The 19,114-nt window shown below is 50.9% G+C and overlaps 4 non-coding genes across 4 annotated transcripts; all 4 read right to left on the bottom strand.

The window, feature by feature from the left end:
• Positions 1-2,666: 2,666 nt before the first annotated feature.
• On the bottom strand, positions 2,667-2,739 carry trnal-cag (transfer RNA leucine (anticodon CAG)). The gene has a single exon. It is a non-coding gene; the product is annotated as a tRNA-Leu (tRNA).
• A 6,122-nt stretch (positions 2,740-8,861) lies between these two features.
• On the bottom strand, positions 8,862-8,934 carry trnal-cag (transfer RNA leucine (anticodon CAG)). The gene has a single exon. It is a non-coding gene; the product is annotated as a tRNA-Leu (tRNA).
• Positions 8,935-12,578: 3,644 nt separating this feature from the next.
• On the bottom strand, positions 12,579-12,651 carry trnal-cag (transfer RNA leucine (anticodon CAG)). Its single transcript has one exon. It is a non-coding gene; the product is annotated as a tRNA-Leu (tRNA).
• A 2,405-nt stretch (positions 12,652-15,056) lies between these two features.
• trnal-cag (transfer RNA leucine (anticodon CAG)) lies at positions 15,057-15,129 on the bottom strand. Its single transcript has one exon. It is a non-coding gene; the product is annotated as a tRNA-Leu (tRNA).
• Between the last annotated feature and the right edge of the window lie 3,985 nt (positions 15,130-19,114).

Genomic DNA, 19,114 nt, shown 5'->3' with positions numbered 1-19,114 from the left:
TCTTTTGGCTCGGGTAATTGTTCAGACGCAAGAGTTGTGTCAGGTGTGGTGTGAGCCCATCTGCTTCTGAAGGTCACCGCAGGTTGAGGGACATCAAATCCTTTGGTGTGCTGTCTCAGCAAAACTTTCCGATTTTTGCATGAATGCAGCTGAAATGAAAGAAGGAAAAACTTCTATGCAAGTATCAACGCCTTCTCTAAGGATCGAACTCAGGACCTTCAGATTATGAGACTGACACGCTGCCTACTGCACTAAGAAGACACTTGCCAGCTTAGTAACTGGAGAATGTGACCAACTATGTTCGCTTCCGTGGCATCCAAAGCCAGAATGCAAAGATTGCAAAAATGCTCGAGCCAGGTAGGAGCCGAACCTGCAATCTTCTAATCCGTAGTCAGACGCGGTATCCATTGCGCCGCCGGCCCAGGCTGTGAAAAATAGCTGCGACATCAGGAAGTACACAAGACGGGCAGCATTGAAAGGCATGCGGCAGAGAATCACCAAAGATAGGCACCTCTGCCGCTTCCCTTCGATTGACAGGTGGGGAGCGGAGCAGTGCAGTCGAAAACAAAGCAAAGCAAAGTCGTCCTTAGGTGGTTGGTTGCACTCCGTCTTGAAGCAGTGCGCATTCTTTTGAAGTAAGTATGTGCGTGGTAAGTAGCAATTCGCTAAAGGCAGAGCTCATAATATGACGAGCAGTTTGCAGCTGAACATGTTGCAGCTGAGGCACAGGACAGTGCCTTCGCCGTTTTGCTTGAACACTTGCATGTGTGTGTCAGCAGGGAGTGCCTTTGAGCAGCAATGCATGTAAAGAGCCAGCACTTTCTTTCAGGCAAAGCCTCAGGCAATAGAAGTCATCTGTCCATCAGTCAGAAAGGGCTTTCGCCTGCTCCCTCTCGCTCGTGGCGGCTGCGACGTTGCGCTCAAGTCGCTTCCCTTGCGCAGGCTCGAGCTCTTCTCGGCGTCTTTCACCATATCCATGGCTTCCAGTCCTGCCCTTGCTCGCCTGCTATTGCTCAGTAACGTCGATTGGAGCAAAGCATTGAAAGTGTTCAGTGAGCAGGCCAACCTGAAGCAGGAGATTTCTGCTGGTCGTGGAATAGCGAGGAGGCAAGTGATAAGGGGCTAGTCAGATGCAAACTGGGAGCTAATGCCAGACGTGAATGGGGAATTAGCTCAAATGGTAGAGCGCTCGCTTTGCATGTGAGAGGTAGCGGGATCAATGCCCGCATTCTCCACTTTTCTTTTGGCTCGGGTAATTGTTCAGACGCAAGAGTTGTGTCAGGTGTGGTGTGAGCCCATCTGCTTCTGAAGGTCACCGCAGGTTGAGGGACATCAAATCCTTTGGTGTGCTGTCTCAGCAAAACTTTCCGATTTTTGCATGAATGCAGCTGAAATGAAAGAAGGAAAAACTTCTATGCAAGTATCAACGCCTTCTCTAAGGATCGAACTCAGGACCTTCAGATTATGAGACTGACACGCTGCCTACTGCACTAAGAAGACACTTGCCAGCTTAGTAACTGGAGAATGTGACCAACTATGTTCGCTTCCGTGGCATCCAAAGCCAGAATGCAAAGATTGCAAAAATGCTCGAGCCAGGTAGGAGCCGAACCTGCAATCTTCTAATCCGTAGTCAGACGCGGTATCCATTGCGCCGCCGGCCCAGGCTGTGAAAAATAGCTGCGACATCAGGAAGTACACAAGACGGGCAGCATTGAAAGGCATGCGGCAGAGAATCACCAAAGATAGGCACCTCTGCCGCTTCCCTTCGATTGACAGGTGGGGAGCGGAGCAGTGCAGTCGAAAACAAAGCAAAGCAAAGTCGTCCTTAGGTGGTTGGTTGCACTCCGTCTTGAAGCAGTGCGCATTCTTTTGAAGTAAGTATGTGCGTGGTAAGTGGCAATTCGCTAAAGGCAGAGCTCATAATATGACGAGCAGTTTGCAGCTGAACATGTTGCAGCTGAGGCACAGGACAGTGCCTTCGCCGTTTTGCTTGAACACTTGCATGTGTGTGTCAGCAGGGAGTGCCTTTGAGCAGCAATGCATGTAAAGAGCCAGCACTTTCTTTCAGGCAAAGCCTCAGGCAATAGAAGTCATCTGTCCATCAGTCAGAAAGGGCTTTCGCCTGCTCCCTCTCGCTCGTGGCGGCTGCGACGTTGCGCTCAAGTCGCTTCCCTTGCGCAGGCTCGAGCTCTTCTCGGCGTCTTTCACCATATCCATGGCTTCCAGTCCTGCCCTTGCTCGCCTGCTATTGCTCAGTAACGTCGATTGGAGCAAAGCATTGAAAGTGTTCAGTGAGCAGGCCAACCTGAAGCAGGAGATTTCTGCTGGTCGTGGAATAGCGAGGAGGCAAGTGATAAGGGGCTAGTCAGATGCAAACTGGGAGCTAATGCCAGACATGAATGGGGAATTAGCTCAAATGGTAGAGCGCTCGCTTTGCATGTGAGAGGTAGCGGGATCAATGCCCGCATTCTCCACTTTTCTTTTGGCTCGGGTAATTGTTCAGACGCAAGAGTTGTGTCAGGTGTGGTGTGAGCCCATCTGCTTCTGAAGGTCACCGCAGGCTGAGGGACATCAAATCCTTTGGTGTGCTGTCGCAGCAAAACTTTCCGATTTTTGCATGAATGCAGCTGAAATGAAAGAAGGAAAAACTTCTATGCAAGTATCAATGCCTTCTCTAAGGATCGAACTCAGGACCTTCAGATTCTGAGACTGACACGCTGCCTACTGCGCTAAGAAGACACTTGCCAGCTTAGTAACTGGAGAATGTGACCAACTATGTTCGCTTCCGTGGCATCCAAAGCCAGAATGCAAAGATTGCAAAAATGCTCGAGCCAGGTAGGAGCCGAACCTGCAATCTTCTAATCCGTAGTCAGACGCGTTATCCATTGCACCGCCGGCCCAGGCTGTGAAAAATAGCTGCGACATCAGGAAGTACACAGGACGGGCAGCATTGAAAGGCACGCGGCAGAGAATCACCAAAGATAGGCACCTCTGCCGCTTCCCTTCGATTGACAGGTGGGGAGCGGAGCAGTGCAGTCGAAAACAAAGCAAAGCAAAGTCGTCCTTAGGTGGTTGGTTGCACTCCGTCTTGAAGCAGTGCGCATTCTTTTGAAGTAAGTATGTGCGTGGTAAGTGGCAATTCGCTAAAGGCAGAGCTCATAATATGACGAGCAGTTTTCAGCTGAACATGTTGCAGCTGAGGCACAGGACAGTGCCTTCGCCGTTTTGCTTGAACACTTGCATGTGTGTGTCAGCAGGGAGTGCCTTTGAGCAGCAATGCATGTAAAGAGCCAGCACTTTCTTTCAGGCAAAGCCTCAGGCAATAGAAGTCATCTGTCCATCAGTCAGAAAGGGCTCTCGCCTGCTCCCTCATGCTCGTGGCGGCTGCGACGTTGCGCTCAAGTCGCTTCCCTTGCGCAGGCTCGAGCTCTTCTCGGCGTCTTTCACCATATCCATGGCTTCCAGTCCTGCCCTTGCTCGCCTGCTATTGCTCAGTAACGTCGATTGGAGCAAAGCATTGAAAGTGTTCAGTGAGCAGGCCAACCTGAAGCAGGAGATTTCTGCTGGTCGTGGAATAGCGAGGAGGCAAGTGATAAGGGGCTAGTCAGATGCAAACTGGGAGCTAATGCCAGACGTGAATGGGGAATTAGCTCAAATGGTAGAGCGCTCGCTTTGCATGTGAGAGGTAGCGCGATCAATGCCCGCATTCTCCACTTTTCTTTTGGCTCGGGTAATTGTTCAGACGCAAGAGTTGTGTCAGGTGTGGTGTGAGCCCATCTGCTTCTGAAGGTCACCGCAGGTTGAGGGACATCAAATCCTTTGGTGTGCTGTCTCAGCAAAACTTTCCGATTTTTGCATGAATGCAGCTGAAATGAAAGAAGGAAAAACTTCTATGCAAGTATCAACGCCTTCTCTAAGGATCGAACTCAGGACCTTCAGATTATGAGACTGACACGCTGCCTACTGCACTAAGAAGACACTTGCCAGCTTAGTAACTGGAGAATGTGACCAACTATGTTCGCTTCCGTGGCATCCAAAGCCAGAATGCAAAGATTGCAAAAATGCTCGAGCCAGGTAGGAGCCGAACCTGCAATCTTCTAATCCGTAGTCAGACGCGGTATCCATTGCGCCGCCGGCCCAGGCTGTGAAAAATAGCTGCGACATCAGGAAGTACACAAGACGGGCAGCATTGAAAGGCATGCGGCAGAGAATCACCAAAGATAGGCACCTCTGCCGCTTCCCTTCGATTGACAGGTGGGGAGCGGAGCAGTGCAGTCGAAAACAAAGCAAAGCAAAGTCGTCCTTAGGTGGTTGGTTGCACTCCGTCTTGAAGCAGTGCGCATTCTTTTGAAGTAAGTATGTGCGTGGTAAGTGGCAATTCGCTAAAGGCAGAGCTCATAATATGACGAGCAGTTTGCAGCTGAACATGTTGCAGCTGAGGCACAGGACAGTGCCTTCGCCGTTTTGCTTGAACACTTGCATGTGTGTGTCAGCAGGGAGTGCCTTTGAGCAGCAATGCATGTAAAGAGCCAGCACTTTCTTTCAGGCAAAGCCTCAGGCAATAGAAGTCATCTGTCCATCAGTCAGAAAGGGCTTTCGCCTGCTCCCTCTCGCTCGTGGCGGCTGCGACGTTGCGCTCAAGTCGCTTCCCTTGCGCAGGCTCGAGCTCTTCTCGGCGTCTTTCACCATATCCATGGCTTCCAGTCCTGCCCTTGCTCGCCTGCTATTGCTCAGTAACGTCGATTGGAGCAAAGCATTGAAAGTGTTCAGTGAGCAGGCCAACCTGAAGCAGGAGATTTCTGCTGGTCGTGGAATAGCGAGGAGGCAAGTGATAAGGGGCTAGTCAGATGCAAACTGGGAGCTAATGCCAGACATGAATGGGGAATTAGCTCAAATGGTAGAGCGCTCGCTTTGCATGTGAGAGGTAGCGGGATCAATGCCCGCATTCTCCACTTTTCTTTTGGCTCGGGTAATTGTTCAGACGCAAGAGTTGTGTCAGGTGTGGTGTGAGCCCATCTGCTTCTGAAGGTCACCGCAGGCTGAGGGACATCAAATCCTTTGGTGTGCTGTCGCAGCAAAACTTTCCGATTTTTGCATGAATGCAGCTGAAATGAAAGAAGGAAAAACTTCTATGCAAGTATCAATGCCTTCGCTAAGGATCGAACTCAGGACCTTCAGATTCTGAGACTGACACGCTGCCTACTGCGCTAAGAAGACACTTGCCAGCTTAGTAACTGGAGAATGTGACCAACTATGTTCGCTTCCGTGGCATCCAAAGCCAGAATGCAAAGATTGCAAAAATGCTCGAGCCAGGTAGGAGCCGAACCTGCAATCTTCTAATCCGTAGTCAGACGCGTTATCCATTGCACCGCCGGCCCAGGCTGTGAAAAATAGCTGCGACATCAGGAAGTACACAGGACGGGCAGCATTGAAAGGCACGCGGCAGAGAATCACCAAAGATAGGCACCTCTGCCGCTTCCCTTCGATTGACAGGTGGGGAGCGGAGCAGTGCAGTCGAAAACAAAGCAAAGCAAAGTCGTCCTTAGGTGGTTGGTTGCACTCCGTCTTGAAGCAGTGCGCATTCTTTTGAAGTAAGTATGTGCGTGGTAAGTGGCAATTCGCTAAAGGCAGAGCTCATAATATGACGAGCAGTTTTCAGCTGAACATGTTGCAGCTGAGGCACAGGACAGTGCCTTCGCCGTTTTGCTTGAACACTTGCATGTGTGTGTCAGCAGGGAGTGCCTTTGAGCAGCAATGCATGTAAAGAGCCAGCACTTTCTTTCAGGCAAAGCCTCAGGCAATAGAAGTCATCTGTCCATCAGTCAGAAAGGGCTCTCGCCTGCTCCCTCACGCTCGTGGCGGCTGCGACGTTGCGCTCAAGTCGCTTCCCTTGCGCAGGCTCGAGCTCTTCTCGGCGTCTTTCACCATATCCATGGCTTCCAGTCCTGCCCTTGCTCGCCTGCTATTGCTCAGTAACGTCGATTGGAGCAAAGCATTGAAAGTGTTCAGTGAGCAGGCCAACCTGAAGCAGGAGATTTCTGCTGGTCGTGGAATAGCGAGGAGGCAAGTGATAAGGGGCTAGTCAGATGCAAACTGGGAGCTAATGCCAGACGTGAATGGGGAATTAGCTCAAATGGTAGAGCGCTCGCTTTGCATGTGAGAGGTAGCGGGATCAATGCCCGCATTCTCCACTTTTCTTTTGGCTCGGGTAATTGTTCAGACGCAAGAGTTGTGTCAGGTGTGGTGTGAGCCCATCTGCTTCTGAAGGTCACCGCAGGTTGAGGGACATCAAATCCTTTGGTGTGCTGTCTCAGCAAAACTTTCCGATTTTTGCATGAATGCAGCTGAAATGAAAGAAGGAAAAACTTCTATGCAAGTATCAACGCCTTCTCTAAGGATCGAACTCAGGACCTTCAGATTATGAGACTGACACGCTGCCTACTGCACTAAGAAGACACTTGCCAGCTTAGTAACTGGAGAATGTGACCAACTATGTTCGCTTCCGTGGCATCCAAAGCCAGAATGCAAAGATTGCAAAAATGCTCGAGCCAGGTAGGAGCCGAACCTGCAATCTTCTAATCCGTAGTCAGACGCGGTATCCATTGCGCCGCCGGCCCAGGCTGTGAAAAATAGCTGCGACATCAGGAAGTACACAAGACGGGCAGCATTGAAAGGCATGCGGCAGAGAATCACCAAAGATAGGCACCTCTGCCGCTTCCCTTCGATTGACAGGTGGGGAGCGGAGCAGTGCAGTCGAAAACAAAGCAAAGCAAAGTCGTCCTTAGGTGGTTGGTTGCACTCCGTCTTGAAGCAGTGCGCATTCTTTTGAAGTAAGTATGTGCGTGGTAAGTGGCAATTCGCTAAAGGCAGAGCTCATAATATGACGAGCAGTTTGCAGCTGAACATGTTGCAGCTGAGGCACAGGACAGTGCCTTCGCCGTTTTGCTTGAACACTTGCATGTGTGTGTCAGCAGGGAGTGCCTTTGAGCAGCAATGCATGTAAAGAGCCAGCACTTTCTTTCAGGCAAAGCCTCAGGCAATAGAAGTCATCTGTCCATCAGTCAGAAAGGGCTTTCGCCTGCTCCCTCTCGCTCGTGGCGGCTGCGACGTTGCGCTCAAGTCGCTTCCCTTGCGCAGGCTCGAGCTCTTCTCGGCGTCTTTCACCATATCCATGGCTTCCAGTCCTGCCCTTGCTCGCCTGCTATTGCTCAGTAACGTCGATTGGAGCAAAGCATTGAAAGTGTTCAGTGAGCAGGCCAACCTGAAGCAGGAGATTTCTGCTGGTCGTGGAATAGCGAGGAGGCAAGTGATAAGGGGCTAGTCAGATGCAAACTGGGAGCTAATGCCAGACGTGAATGGGGAATTAGCTCAAATGGTAGAGCGCTCGCTTTGCATGTGAGAGGTAGCGGGATCAATGCCCGCATTCTCCACTTTTCTTTTGGCTCGGGTAATTGTTCAGACGCAAGAGTTGTGTCAGGTGTGGTGTGAGCCCATCTGCTTCTGAAGGTCACCGCAGGTTGAGGGACATCAAATCCTTTGGTGTGCTGTCTCAGCAAAACTTTCCGATTTTTGCATGAATGCAGCTGAAATGAAAGAAGGAAAAACTTCTATGCAAGTATCAACGCCTTCTCTAAGGATCGAACTCAGGACCTTCAGATTATGAGACTGACACGCTGCCTACTGCACTAAGAAGACACTTGCCAGCTTAGTAACTGGAGAATGTGACCAACTATGTTCGCTTCCGTGGCATCCAAAGCCAGAATGCAAAGATTGCAAAAATGCTCGAGCCAGGTAGGAGCCGAACCTGCAATCTTCTAATCCGTAGTCAGACGCGGTATCCATTGCGCCGCCGGCCCAGGCTGTGAAAAATAGCTGCGACATCAGGAAGTACACAAGACGGGCAGCATTGAAAGGCATGCGGCAGAGAATCACCAAAGATAGGCACCTCTGCCGCTTCCCTTCGATTGACAGGTGGGGAGCGGAGCAGTGCAGTCGAAAACAAAGCAAAGCAAAGTCGTCCTTAGGTGGTTGGTTGCACTCCGTCTTGAAGCAGTGCGCATTCTTTTGAAGTAAGTATGTGCGTGGTAAGTGGCAATTCGCTAAAGGCAGAGCTCATAATATGACGAGCAGTTTGCAGCTGAACATGTTGCAGCTGAGGCACAGGACAGTGCCTTCGCCGTTTTGCTTGAACACTTGCATGTGTGTGTCAGCAGGGAGTGCCTTTGAGCAGCAATGCATGTAAAGAGCCAGCACTTTCTTTCAGGCAAAGCCTCAGGCAATAGAAGTCATCTGTCCATCAGTCAGAAAGGGCTTTCGCCTGCTCCCTCTCGCTCGTGGCGGCTGCGACGTTGCGCTCAAGTCGCTTCCCTTGCGCAGGCTCGAGCTCTTCTCGGCGTCTTTCACCATATCCATGGCTTCCAGTCCTGCCCTTGCTCGCCTGCTATTGCTCAGTAACGTCGATTGGAGCAAAGCATTGAAAGTGTTCAGTGAGCAGGCCAACCTGAAGCAGGAGATTTCTGCTGGTCGTGGAATAGCGAGGAGGCAAGTGATAAGGGGCTAGTCAGATGCAAACTGGGAGCTAATGCCAGACATGAATGGGGAATTAGCTCAAATGGTAGAGCGCTCGCTTTGCATGTGAGAGGTAGCGGGATCAATGCCCGCATTCTCCACTTTTCTTTTGGCTCGGGTAATTGTTCAGACGCAAGAGTTGTGTCAGGTGTGGTGTGAGCCCATCTGCTTCTGAAGGTCACCGCAGGCTGAGGGACATCAAATCCTTTGGTGTGCTGTCGCAGCAAAACTTTCCGATTTTTGCATGAATGCAGCTGAAATGAAAGAAGGAAAAACTTCTATGCAAGTATCAATGCCTTCTCTAAGGATCGAACTCAGGACCTTCAGATTCTGAGACTGACACGCTGCCTACTGCGCTAAGAAGACACTTGCCAGCTTAGTAACTGGAGAATGTGACCAACTATGTTCGCTTCCGTGGCATCCAAAGCCAGAATGCAAAGATTGCAAAAATGCTCGAGCCAGGTAGGAGCCGAACCTGCAATCTTCTAATCCGTAGTCAGACGCGTTATCCATTGCACCGCCGGCCCAGGCTGTGAAAAATAGCTGCGACATCAGGAAGTACACAGGACGGGCAGCATTGAAAGGCACGCGGCAGAGAATCACCAAAGATAGGCACCTCTGCCGCTTCCCTTCGATTGACAGGTGGGGAGCGGAGCAGTGCAGTCGAAAACAAAGCAAAGCAAAGTCGTCCTTAGGTGGTTGGTTGCACTCCGTCTTGAAGCAGTGCGCATTCTTTTGAAGTAAGTATGTGCGTGGTAAGTGGCAATTCGCTAAAGGCAGAGCTCATAATATGACGAGCAGTTTTCAGCTGAACATGTTGCAGCTGAGGCACAGGACAGTGCCTTCGCCGTTTTGCTTGAACACTTGCATGTGTGTGTCAGCAGGGAGTGCCTTTGAGCAGCAATGCATGTAAAGAGCCAGCACTTTCTTTCAGGCAAAGCCTCAGGCAATAGAAGTCATCTGTCCATCAGTCAGAAAGGGCTCTCGCCTGCTCCCTCTCGCTCGTGGCGGCTGCGACGTTGCGCTCAAGTCGCTTCCCTTGCGCAGGCTCGAGCTCTTCTCGGCGTCTTTCACCATATCCATGGCTTCCAGTCCTGCCCTTGCTCGCCTGCTATTGCTCAGTAACGTCGATTGGAGCAAAGCATTGAAAGTGTTCAGTGAGCAGGCCAACCTGAAGCAGGAGATTTCTGCTGGTCGTGGAATAGCGAGGAGGCAAGTGATAAGGGGCTAGTCAGATGCAAACTGGGAGCTAATGCCAGACGTGAATGGGGAATTAGCTCAAATGGTAGAGCGCTCGCTTTGCATGTGAGAGGTAGCGGGATCAATGCCCGCATTCTCCACTTTTCTTTTGGCTCGGGTAATTGTTCAGACGCAAGAGTTGTGTCAGGTGTGGTGTGAGCCCATCTGCTTCTGAAGGTCACCGCAGGTTGAGGGACATCAAATCCTTTGGTGTGCTGTCTCAGCAAAACTTTCCGATTTTTGCATGAATGCAGCTGAAATGAAAGAAGGAAAAACTTCTATGCAAGTATCAACGCCTTCTCTAAGGATCGAACTCAGGACCTTCAGATTATGAGACTGACACGCTGCCTACTGCACTAAGAAGACACTTGCCAGCTTAGTAACTGGAGAATGTGACCAACTATGTTCGCTTCCGTGGCATCCAAAGCCAGAATGCAAAGATTGCAAAAATGCTCGAGCCAGGTAGGAGCCGAACCTGCAATCTTCTAATCCGTAGTCAGACGCGGTATCCATTGCGCCGCCGGCCCAGGCTGTGAAAAATAGCTGCGACATCAGGAAGTACACAAGACGGGCAGCATTGAAAGGCATGCGGCAGAGAATCACCAAAGATAGGCACCTCTGCCGCTTCCCTTCGATTGACAGGTGGGGAGCGGAGCAGTGCAGTCGAAAACAAAGCAAAGCAAAGTCGTCCTTAGGTGGTTGGTTGCACTCCGTCTTGAAGCAGTGCGCATTCTTTTGAAGTAAGTATGTGCGTGGTAAGTGGCAATTCGCTAAAGGCAGAGCTCATAATATGACGAGCAGTTTGCAGCTGAACATGTTGCAGCTGAGGCACAGGACAGTGCCTTCGCCGTTTTGCTTGAACACTTGCATGTGTGTGTCAGCAGGGAGTGCCTTTGAGCAGCAATGCATGTAAAGAGCCAGCACTTTCTTTCAGGCAAAGCCTCAGGCAATAGAAGTCATCTGTCCATCAGTCAGAAAGGGCTTTCGCCTGCTCCCTCTCGCTCGTGGCGGCTGCGACGTTGCGCTCAAGTCGCTTCCCTTGCGCAGGCTCGAGCTCTTCTCGGCGTCTTTCACCATATCCATGGCTTCCAGTCCTGCCCTTGCTCGCCTGCTATTGCTCAGTAACGTCGATTGGAGCAAAGCATTGAAAGTGTTCAGTGAGCAGGCCAACCTGAAGCAGGAGATTTCTGCTGGTCGTGGAATAGCGAGGAGGCAAGTGATAAGGGGCTAGTCAGATGCAAACTGGGAGCTAATGCCAGACGTGAATGGGGAATTAGCTCAAATGGTAGAGCGCTCGCTTTGCATGTGAGAGGTAGCGGGATCAATGCCCGCATTCTCCACTTTTCTTTTGGCTCGGGTAATTGTTCAGACGCAAGAGTTGTGTCAGGTGTGGTGTGAGCCCATCTGCTTCTGAAGGTCACCGCAGGTTGAGGGACATCAAATCCTTTGGTGTGCTGTCTCAGCAAAACTTTCCGATTTTTGCATGAATGCAGCTGAAATGAAAGAAGGAAAAACTTCTATGCAAGTATCAACGCCTTCTCTAAGGATCGAACTCAGGACCTTCAGATTATGAGACTGACACGCTGCCTACTGCACTAAGAAGACACTTGCCAGCTTAGTAACTGGAGAATGTGACCAACTATGTTCGCTTCCGTGGCATCCAAAGCCAGAATGCAAAGATTGCAAAAATGCTCGAGCCAGGTAGGAGCCGAACCTGCAATCTTCTAATCCGTAGTCAGACGCGGTATCCATTGCGCCGCCGGCCCAGGCTGTGAAAAATAGCTGCGACATCAGGAAGTACACAAGACGGGCAGCATTGAAAGGCATGCGGCAGAGAATCACCAAAGATAGGCACCTCTGCCGCTTCCCTTCGATTGACAGGTGGGGAGCGGAGCAGTGCAGTCGAAAACAAAGCAAAGCAAAGTCGTCCTTAGGTGGTTGGTTGCACTCCGTCTTGAAGCAGTGCGCATTCTTTTGAAGTAAGTATGTGCGTGGTAAGTGGCAATTCGCTAAAGGCAGAGCTCATAATATGACGAGCAGTTTGCAGCTGAACATGTTGCAGCTGAGGCACAGGACAGTGCCTTCGCCGTTTTGCTTGAACACTTGCATGTGTGTGTCAGCAGGGAGTGCCTTTGAGCAGCAATGCATGTAAAGAGCCAGCACTTTCTTTCAGGCAAAGCCTCAGGCAATAGAAGTCATCTGTCCATCAGTCAGAAAGGGCTTTCGCCTGCTCCCTCTCGCTCGTGGCGGCTGCGACGTTGCGCTCAAGTCGCTTCCCTTGCGCAGGCTCGAGCTCTTCTCGGCGTCTTTCACCATATCCATGGCTTCCAGTCCTGCCCTTGCTCGCCTGCTATTGCTCAGTAACGTCGATTGGAGCAAAGCATTGAAAGTGTTCAGTGAGCAGGCCAACCTGAAGCAGGAGATTTCTGCTGGTCGTGGAATAGCGAGGAGGCAAGTGATAAGGGGCTAGTCAGATGCAAACTGGGAGCTAATGCCAGACATGAATGGGGAATTAGCTCAAATGGTAGAGCGCTCGCTTTGCATGTGAGAGGTAGCGGGATCAATGCCCGCATTCTCCACTTTTCTTTTGGCTCGGGTAATTGTTCAGACGCAAGAGTTGTGTCAGGTGTGGTGTGAGCCCATCTGCTTCTGAAGGTCACCGCAGGCTGAGGGACATCAAATCCTTTGGTGTGCTGTCGCAGCAAAACTTTCCGATTTTTGCATGAATGCAGCTGAAATGAAAGAAGGAAAAACTTCTATGCAAGTATCAATGCCTTCTCTAAGGATCGAACTCAGGACCTTCAGATTCTGAGACTGACACGCTGCCTACTGCGCTAAGAAGACACTTGCCAGGTTAGTAACTGGAGAATGTGACCAACTATGTTCGCTTCCGTGGCATCCAAAGCCAGAATGCAAAGATTGCAAAAATGCTCGAGCCAGGTAGGAGCCGAACCTGCAATCTTCTAATCCGTAGTCAGACGCGGTATCCATTGCGCCGCCGGCCCAGGCTGTGAAAAATAGCTGCGACATCAGGAAGTACACAAGACGGGCAGCATTGAAAGGCATGCGGCAGAGAATCACCAAAGATAGGCACCTCTGCCGCTTCCCTTCGATTGACAGGTGGGGAGCGGAGCAGTGCAGTCGAAAACAAAGCAAAGCAAAGTCGTCCTTAGGTGGTTGGTTGCACTCCGTCTTGAAGCAGTGCGCATTCTTTTGAAGTAAGTATGTGCGTGGTAAGTGGCAATTCGCTAAAGGCAGAGCTCATAATATGACGAGCAGTTTGCAGCTGAACATGTTGCAGCTGAGGCACAGGACAGTGCCTTCGCCGTTTTGCTTGAACACTTGCATGTGTGTGTCAGCAGGGAGTGCCTTTGAGCAGCAATGCATGTAAAGAGCCAGCACTTTCTTTCAGGCAAAGCCTCAGGCAATAGAAGTCATCTGTCCATCAGTCAGAAAGGGCTTTCGCCTGCTCCCTCTCGCTCGTGGCGGCTGCGACGTTGCGCTCAAGTCGCTTCCCTTGCGCAGGCTCGAGCTCTTCTCGGCGTCTTTCACCATATCCATGGCTTCCAGTCCTGCCCTTGCTCGCCTGCTATTGCTCAGTAACGTCGATTGGAGCAAAGCATTGAAAGTGTTCAGTGAGCAGGCCAACCTGAAGCAGGAGATTTCTGCTGGTCGTGGAATAGCGAGGAGGCAAGTGATAAGGGGCTAGTCAGATGCAAACTGGGAGCTAATGCCAGACGTGAATGGGGAATTAGCTCAAATGGTAGAGCGCTCGCTTTGCATGTGAGAGGTAGCGGGATCAATGCCCGCATTCTCCACTTTTCTTTTGGCTCGGGTAATTGTTCAGACGCAAGAGTTGTGTCAGGTGTGGTGTGAGCCCATCTGCTTCTGAAGGTCACCGCAGGTTGAGGGACATCAAATCCTTTGGTGTGCTGTCTCAGCAAAACTTTCCGATTTTTGCATGAATGCAGCTGAAATGAAAGAAGGAAAAACTTCTATGCAAGTATCAACGCCTTCTCTAAGGATCGAACTCAGGACCTTCAGATTATGAGACTGACACGCTGCCTACTGCACTAAGAAGACACTTGCCAGCTGAGTAACTGGAGAATGTGACCAACTATGTTCGCTTCCGTGGCATCCAAAGCCAGAATGCAAAGATTGCAAAAATGCTCGAGCCAGGTAGGAGCCGAACCTGCAATCTTCTAATCCGTAGTCAGACGCGGTATCCATTGCGCCGCCGGCCCAGGCTGTGAAAAATAGCTGCGACATCAGGAAGTACACAAGACGGGCAGCATTGAAAGGCATGCGGCAGAGAATCACCAAAGATAGGCACCTCTGCCGCTTCCCTTCGATTGACAGGTGGGGAGCGGAGCAGTGCAGTCGAAAACAAAGCAAAGCAAAGTCGTCCTTAGGTGGTTGGTTGCACTCCGTCTTGAAGCAGTGCGCATTCTTTTGAAGTAAGTATGTGCGTGGTAAGTGGCAATTCGCTAAAGGCAGAGCTCATAATATGACGAGCAGTTTGCAGCTGAACATGTTGCAGCTGAGGCACAGGACAGTGCCTTCGCCGTTTTGCTTGAACACTTGCATGTGTGTGTCAGCAGGGAGTGCCTTTGAGCAGCAATGCATGTAAAGAGCCAGCACTTTCTTTCAGGCAAAGCCTCAGGCAATAGAAGTCATCTGTCCATCAGTCAGAAAGGGCTTTCGCCTGCTCCCTCTCGCTCGTGGCGGCTGCGACGTTGCGCTCAAGTCGCTTCCCTTGCGCAGGCTCGAGCTCTTCTCGGCGTCTTTCACCATATCCATGGCTTCCAGTCCTGCCCTTGCTCGCCTGCTATTGCTCAGTAACGTCGATTGGAGCAAAGCATTGAAAGTGTTCAGTGAGCAGGCCAACCTGAAGCAGGAGATTTCTGCTGGTCGTGGAATAGCGAGGAGGCAAGTGATAAGGGGCTAGTCAGATGCAAACTGGGAGCTAATGCCAGACATGAATGGGGAATTAGCTCAAATGGTAGAGCGCTCGCTTTGCATGTGAGAGGTAGCGGGATCAATGCCCGCATTCTCCACTTTTCTTTTGGCTCGGGTAATTGTTCAGACGCAAGAGTTGTGTCAGGTGTGGTGTGAGCCCATCTGCTTCTGAAGGTCACCGCAGGCTGAGGGACATCAAATCCTTTGGTGTGCTGTCGCAGCAAAACTTTCCGATTTTTGCATGAATGCAGCTGAAATGAAAGAAGGAAAAACTTCTATGCAAGTATCAATGCCTTCTCTAAGGATCGAACTCAGGACCTTCAGATTCTGAGACTGACACGCTGCCTACTGCGCTAAGAAGACACTTGCCAGCTTAGTAACTGGAGAATGTGACCAACTATGTTCGCTTCCGTGGCATCCAAAGCCAGAATGCAAAGATTGCAAAAATGCTCGAGCCAGGTAGGAGCCGAACCTGCAATCTTCTAATCCGTAGTCAGACGCGTTATCCATTGCACCGCCGGCCCAGGCTGTGAAAAATAGCTGCGACATCAGGAAGTACACAGGACGGGCAGCATTGAAAGGCACGCGGCAGAGAATCACCAAAGATAGGCACCTCTGCCGCTTCCCTTCGATTGACAGGTGGGGAGCGGAGCAGTGCAGTCGAAAACAAAGCAAAGCAAAGTCGTCCTTAGGTGGTTGGTTGCACTCCGTCTTGAAGCAGTGCGCATTCTTTTGAAGTAAGTATGTGCGTGGTAAGTGGCAATTCGCTAAAGGCAGAGCTCATAATATGACGAGCAGTTTTCAGCTGAACATGTTGCAGCTGAGGCACAGGACAGTGCCTTCGCCGTTTTGCTTGAACACTTGCATGTGTGTGTCAGCAGGGAGTGCCTTTGAGCAGCAATGCATGTAAAGAGCCAGCACTTTCTTTCAGGCAAAGCCTCAGGCAATAGAAGTCATCTGTCCATCAGTCAGAAAGGGCTCTCGCCTGCTCCCTCACGCTCGTGGCGGCTGCGACGTTGCGCTCAAGTCGCTTCCCTTGCGCAGGCTCGAGCTCTTCTCGGCGTCTTTCACCATATCCATGGCTTCCAGTCCTGCCCTTGCTCGCCTGCTATTTGCTCAGTAACGTCGATTGGAGCAAAGCATTGAAAGTGTTCAGTGAGCAGGCCAACCTGAAGCAGGAGATTTCTGCTGGTCGTGGAATAGCGAGGAGGCAAGTGATAAGGGGCTAGTCAGATGCAAACTGGGAGCTAATGCCAGACGTGAATGGGGAATTAGCTCAAATGGTAGAGCGCTTGCTTTGCATGTGAGAGGTAGCGGGATCAATGCCCGCATTCTCCACTTTTCTTTTGGCTCGGGTAATTGTTCAGACGCAAGAGTTGTGTCAGGTGTGGTGTGAGCCCATCTGCTTCTGAAGGTCACCGCAGGCTGAGGGACATCAAATCCTTTGGTGTGCTGTCGCAGCAAAACTTTCCGATTTTTGCATGAATGCAGCTGAAATGAAAGAAGGAAAAACTTCTATGCAAGTATCAACGCCTTCTCTAAGGATCAAACTCAGGACCTTCAGATTATGAGACTGACACGCTGCCTACTGCGCTAAGAAGACACTTGTCAGCTGAGTAACTGGAGAATGTGACCAACTATGTTCGCTTCCGTGGCATCCAAAGCCAGAATGCAAAGATTGCAAAAATGCTCGAGCCAGGTAGGAGCCGAACCTGCAATCTTCTAATCCGTAGTCAGACGCGTTATCCATTGCGCCGCCGGCCCAGGCTGTGAAAAATAGCTGCGACATCAGGAAGTACACAGGACGGGCAGCATTGAAAGGCATGCGGCAGAGAATCACCAAAGATAGGCACCTCTGCCGCTTCCCTTCGATTGACAGGTGGGGAGCGGAGCAGTGCAGTCGAAAACAAAGCAAAGCAAAGTCGTCCTTAGGTGGTTGGTTGCACTCCGTCTTGAAGCAGTGCGCATTCTTTTGAAGTAAGTATGTGCGTGGTAAGTGGCAATTCGCTAAAGGCAGAGCTCATAATATGACGAGCAGTTTGCAGCTGAACATGTTGCAGCTGAGGCACAGGACAGTGCCTTCGCCGTTTTGCTTGAACACTTGCATGTGTGTGTCAGCAGGGAGTGCCTTTGAGCAGCAATGCATGTAAAGAGCCAGCACTTTCTTTCAGGCAAAGCCTCAGGCAATAGAAGTCATCTGTCCATCAGTCAGAAAGGGCTTTCGCCTGCTCCCTCTCGCTCGTGGCGGCTGCGACGTTGCGCTCAAGTCGCTTCCCTTGCGCAGGCTCGAGCTCTTCTCGGCGTCTTTCACCATATCCATGGCTTCCAGTCCTGCCCTTGCTCGCCTGCTATTGCTCAGTAACGTCGATTGGAGCAAAGCATTGAAAGTGTTCAGTGAGCAGGCCAACCTGAAGCAGGAGATTTCTGCTGGTCGTGGAATAGCGAGGAGGCAAGTGATAAGGGGCTAGTCAGATGCAAACTGGGAGCTAATGCCAGACATGAATGGGGAATTAGCTCAAATGGTAGAGCGCTCGCTTTGCATGTGAGAGGTAGCGGGATCAATGCCCGCATTCTCCACTTTTCTTTTGGCTCGGGTAATTGTTCAGACGCAAGAGTTGTGTCAGGTGTGGTGTGAGCCCATCTGCTTCTGAAGGTCACCGCAGGCTGAGGGACATCAAATCCTTTGGTGTGCTGTCGCAGCAAAACTTTCCGATTTTTGCATGAATGCAGCTGAAATGAAAGAAGGAAAAACTTCTATGCAAGTATCAACGCCTTCTCTAAGGATCGAACTCAGGACCTTCAGATTATGAGACTGACACGCTGCCTACTGCACTAAGAAGACACTTGTCAGCTGAGTAACTGGAGAATGTGACCAACTATGTTCGCTTCCGTGGCATCCAAAGCCAGAATGCAAAGATTGCAAAAATGCTCGAGCCAGGTAGGAGCCGAACCTGCAATCTTCTAATCCGTAGTCAGACGCGGTATCCATTGCGCCGCCGGCCCAGGCTGTGAAAAATAGCTGCGACATCAGGAAGTACACAAGACGGGCAGCATTGAAAGGCATGCGGCAGAGAATCACCAAAGATAGGCACCTCTGCCGCTTCCCTTCGATTGACAGGTGGGGAGCGGAGCAGTGCAGTCGAAAACAAAGCAAAGCAAAGTCGTCCTTAGGTGGTTGGTTGCACTCCATCTTGAAGCAGTGCGCATTCTTTTGAAGTAAGTATGTGCGTGGTAAGTGGCAATTCGCTAAAGGCAGAGCTCATAATATGACGAGCAGTTTGCAGCTGAACATGTTGCAGCTGAGGCACAGGACAGTGCCTTCGCCGTTTTGCTTGAACACTTGCATGTGTGTGTCAGCAGGGAGTGCCTTTGAGCAGCAATGCATGTAAAGAGCCAGCACTTTCTTTCAGGCAAAGCCTCAGGCAATAGAAGTCATCTGTCCATCAGTCAGAAAGGGCTTTCGCCTGCTCCCTCTCGCTCGTGGCGGCTGCGACGTTGCGCTCAAGTCGCTTCCCTTGCGCAGGCTCGAGCTCTTCTCGGCGTCTTTCACCATATCCATGGCTTCCAGTCCTGCCCTTGCTCGCCTGCTATTGCTCAGTAACGTCGATTGGAGCAAAGCATTGAAAGTGTTCAGTGAGCAGGCCAACCTGAAGCAGGAGATTTCTGCTGGTCGTGGAATAGCGAGGAGGCAAGTGATAAGGGGCTAGTCAGATGCAAACTGGGAGCTAATGCCAGACATGAATGGGGAATTAGCTCAAATGGTAGAGCGCTCGCTTTGCATGTGAGAGGTAGCGGGATCAATGCCCGCATTCTCCACTTTTCTTTTGGCTCGGGTAATTGTTCAGACGCAAGAGTTGTGTCAGGTGTGGTGTGAGCCCATCTGCTTCTGAAGGTCACCGCAGGCTGAGGGACATCAAATCCTTTGGTGTGCTGTCGCAGCAAAACTTTCCGATTTTTGCATGAATGCAGCTGAAATGAAAGAAGGAAAAACTTCTATGCAAGTATCAATGCCTTCTCTAAGGATCGAGCTCAGGACCTTCAGATTCTGAGACTGACACGCTGCCTACTGCGCTAAGAAGACACTTGCCAGCTTAGTAACTGGAGAATGTGACCAACTATGTTCGCTTCCGTGGCATCCAAAGCCAGAATGCAAAGATTGCAAAAATGCTCGAGCCAGGTAGGAGCCGAACCTGCAATCTTCTAATCCGTAGTCAGACGCGTTATCCATTGCACCGCCGGCCCAGGCTGTGAAAAATAGCTGCGACATCAGGAAGTACACAGGACGGGCAGCATTGAAAGGCACGCGGCAGAGAATCACCAAAGATAGGCACCTCTGCCGCTTCCCTTC

This window comes from Pristiophorus japonicus, chromosome 1, assembly GCF_044704955.1.
Source record: "Pristiophorus japonicus isolate sPriJap1 chromosome 1, sPriJap1.hap1, whole genome shotgun sequence".
NCBI lineage: Eukaryota > Metazoa > Chordata > Chondrichthyes > Pristiophoridae > Pristiophorus > Pristiophorus japonicus.
The sequence above is the reverse complement of the archived record's forward strand: the minus strand, read 5'-3'. Positions and strand labels throughout refer to the sequence as shown.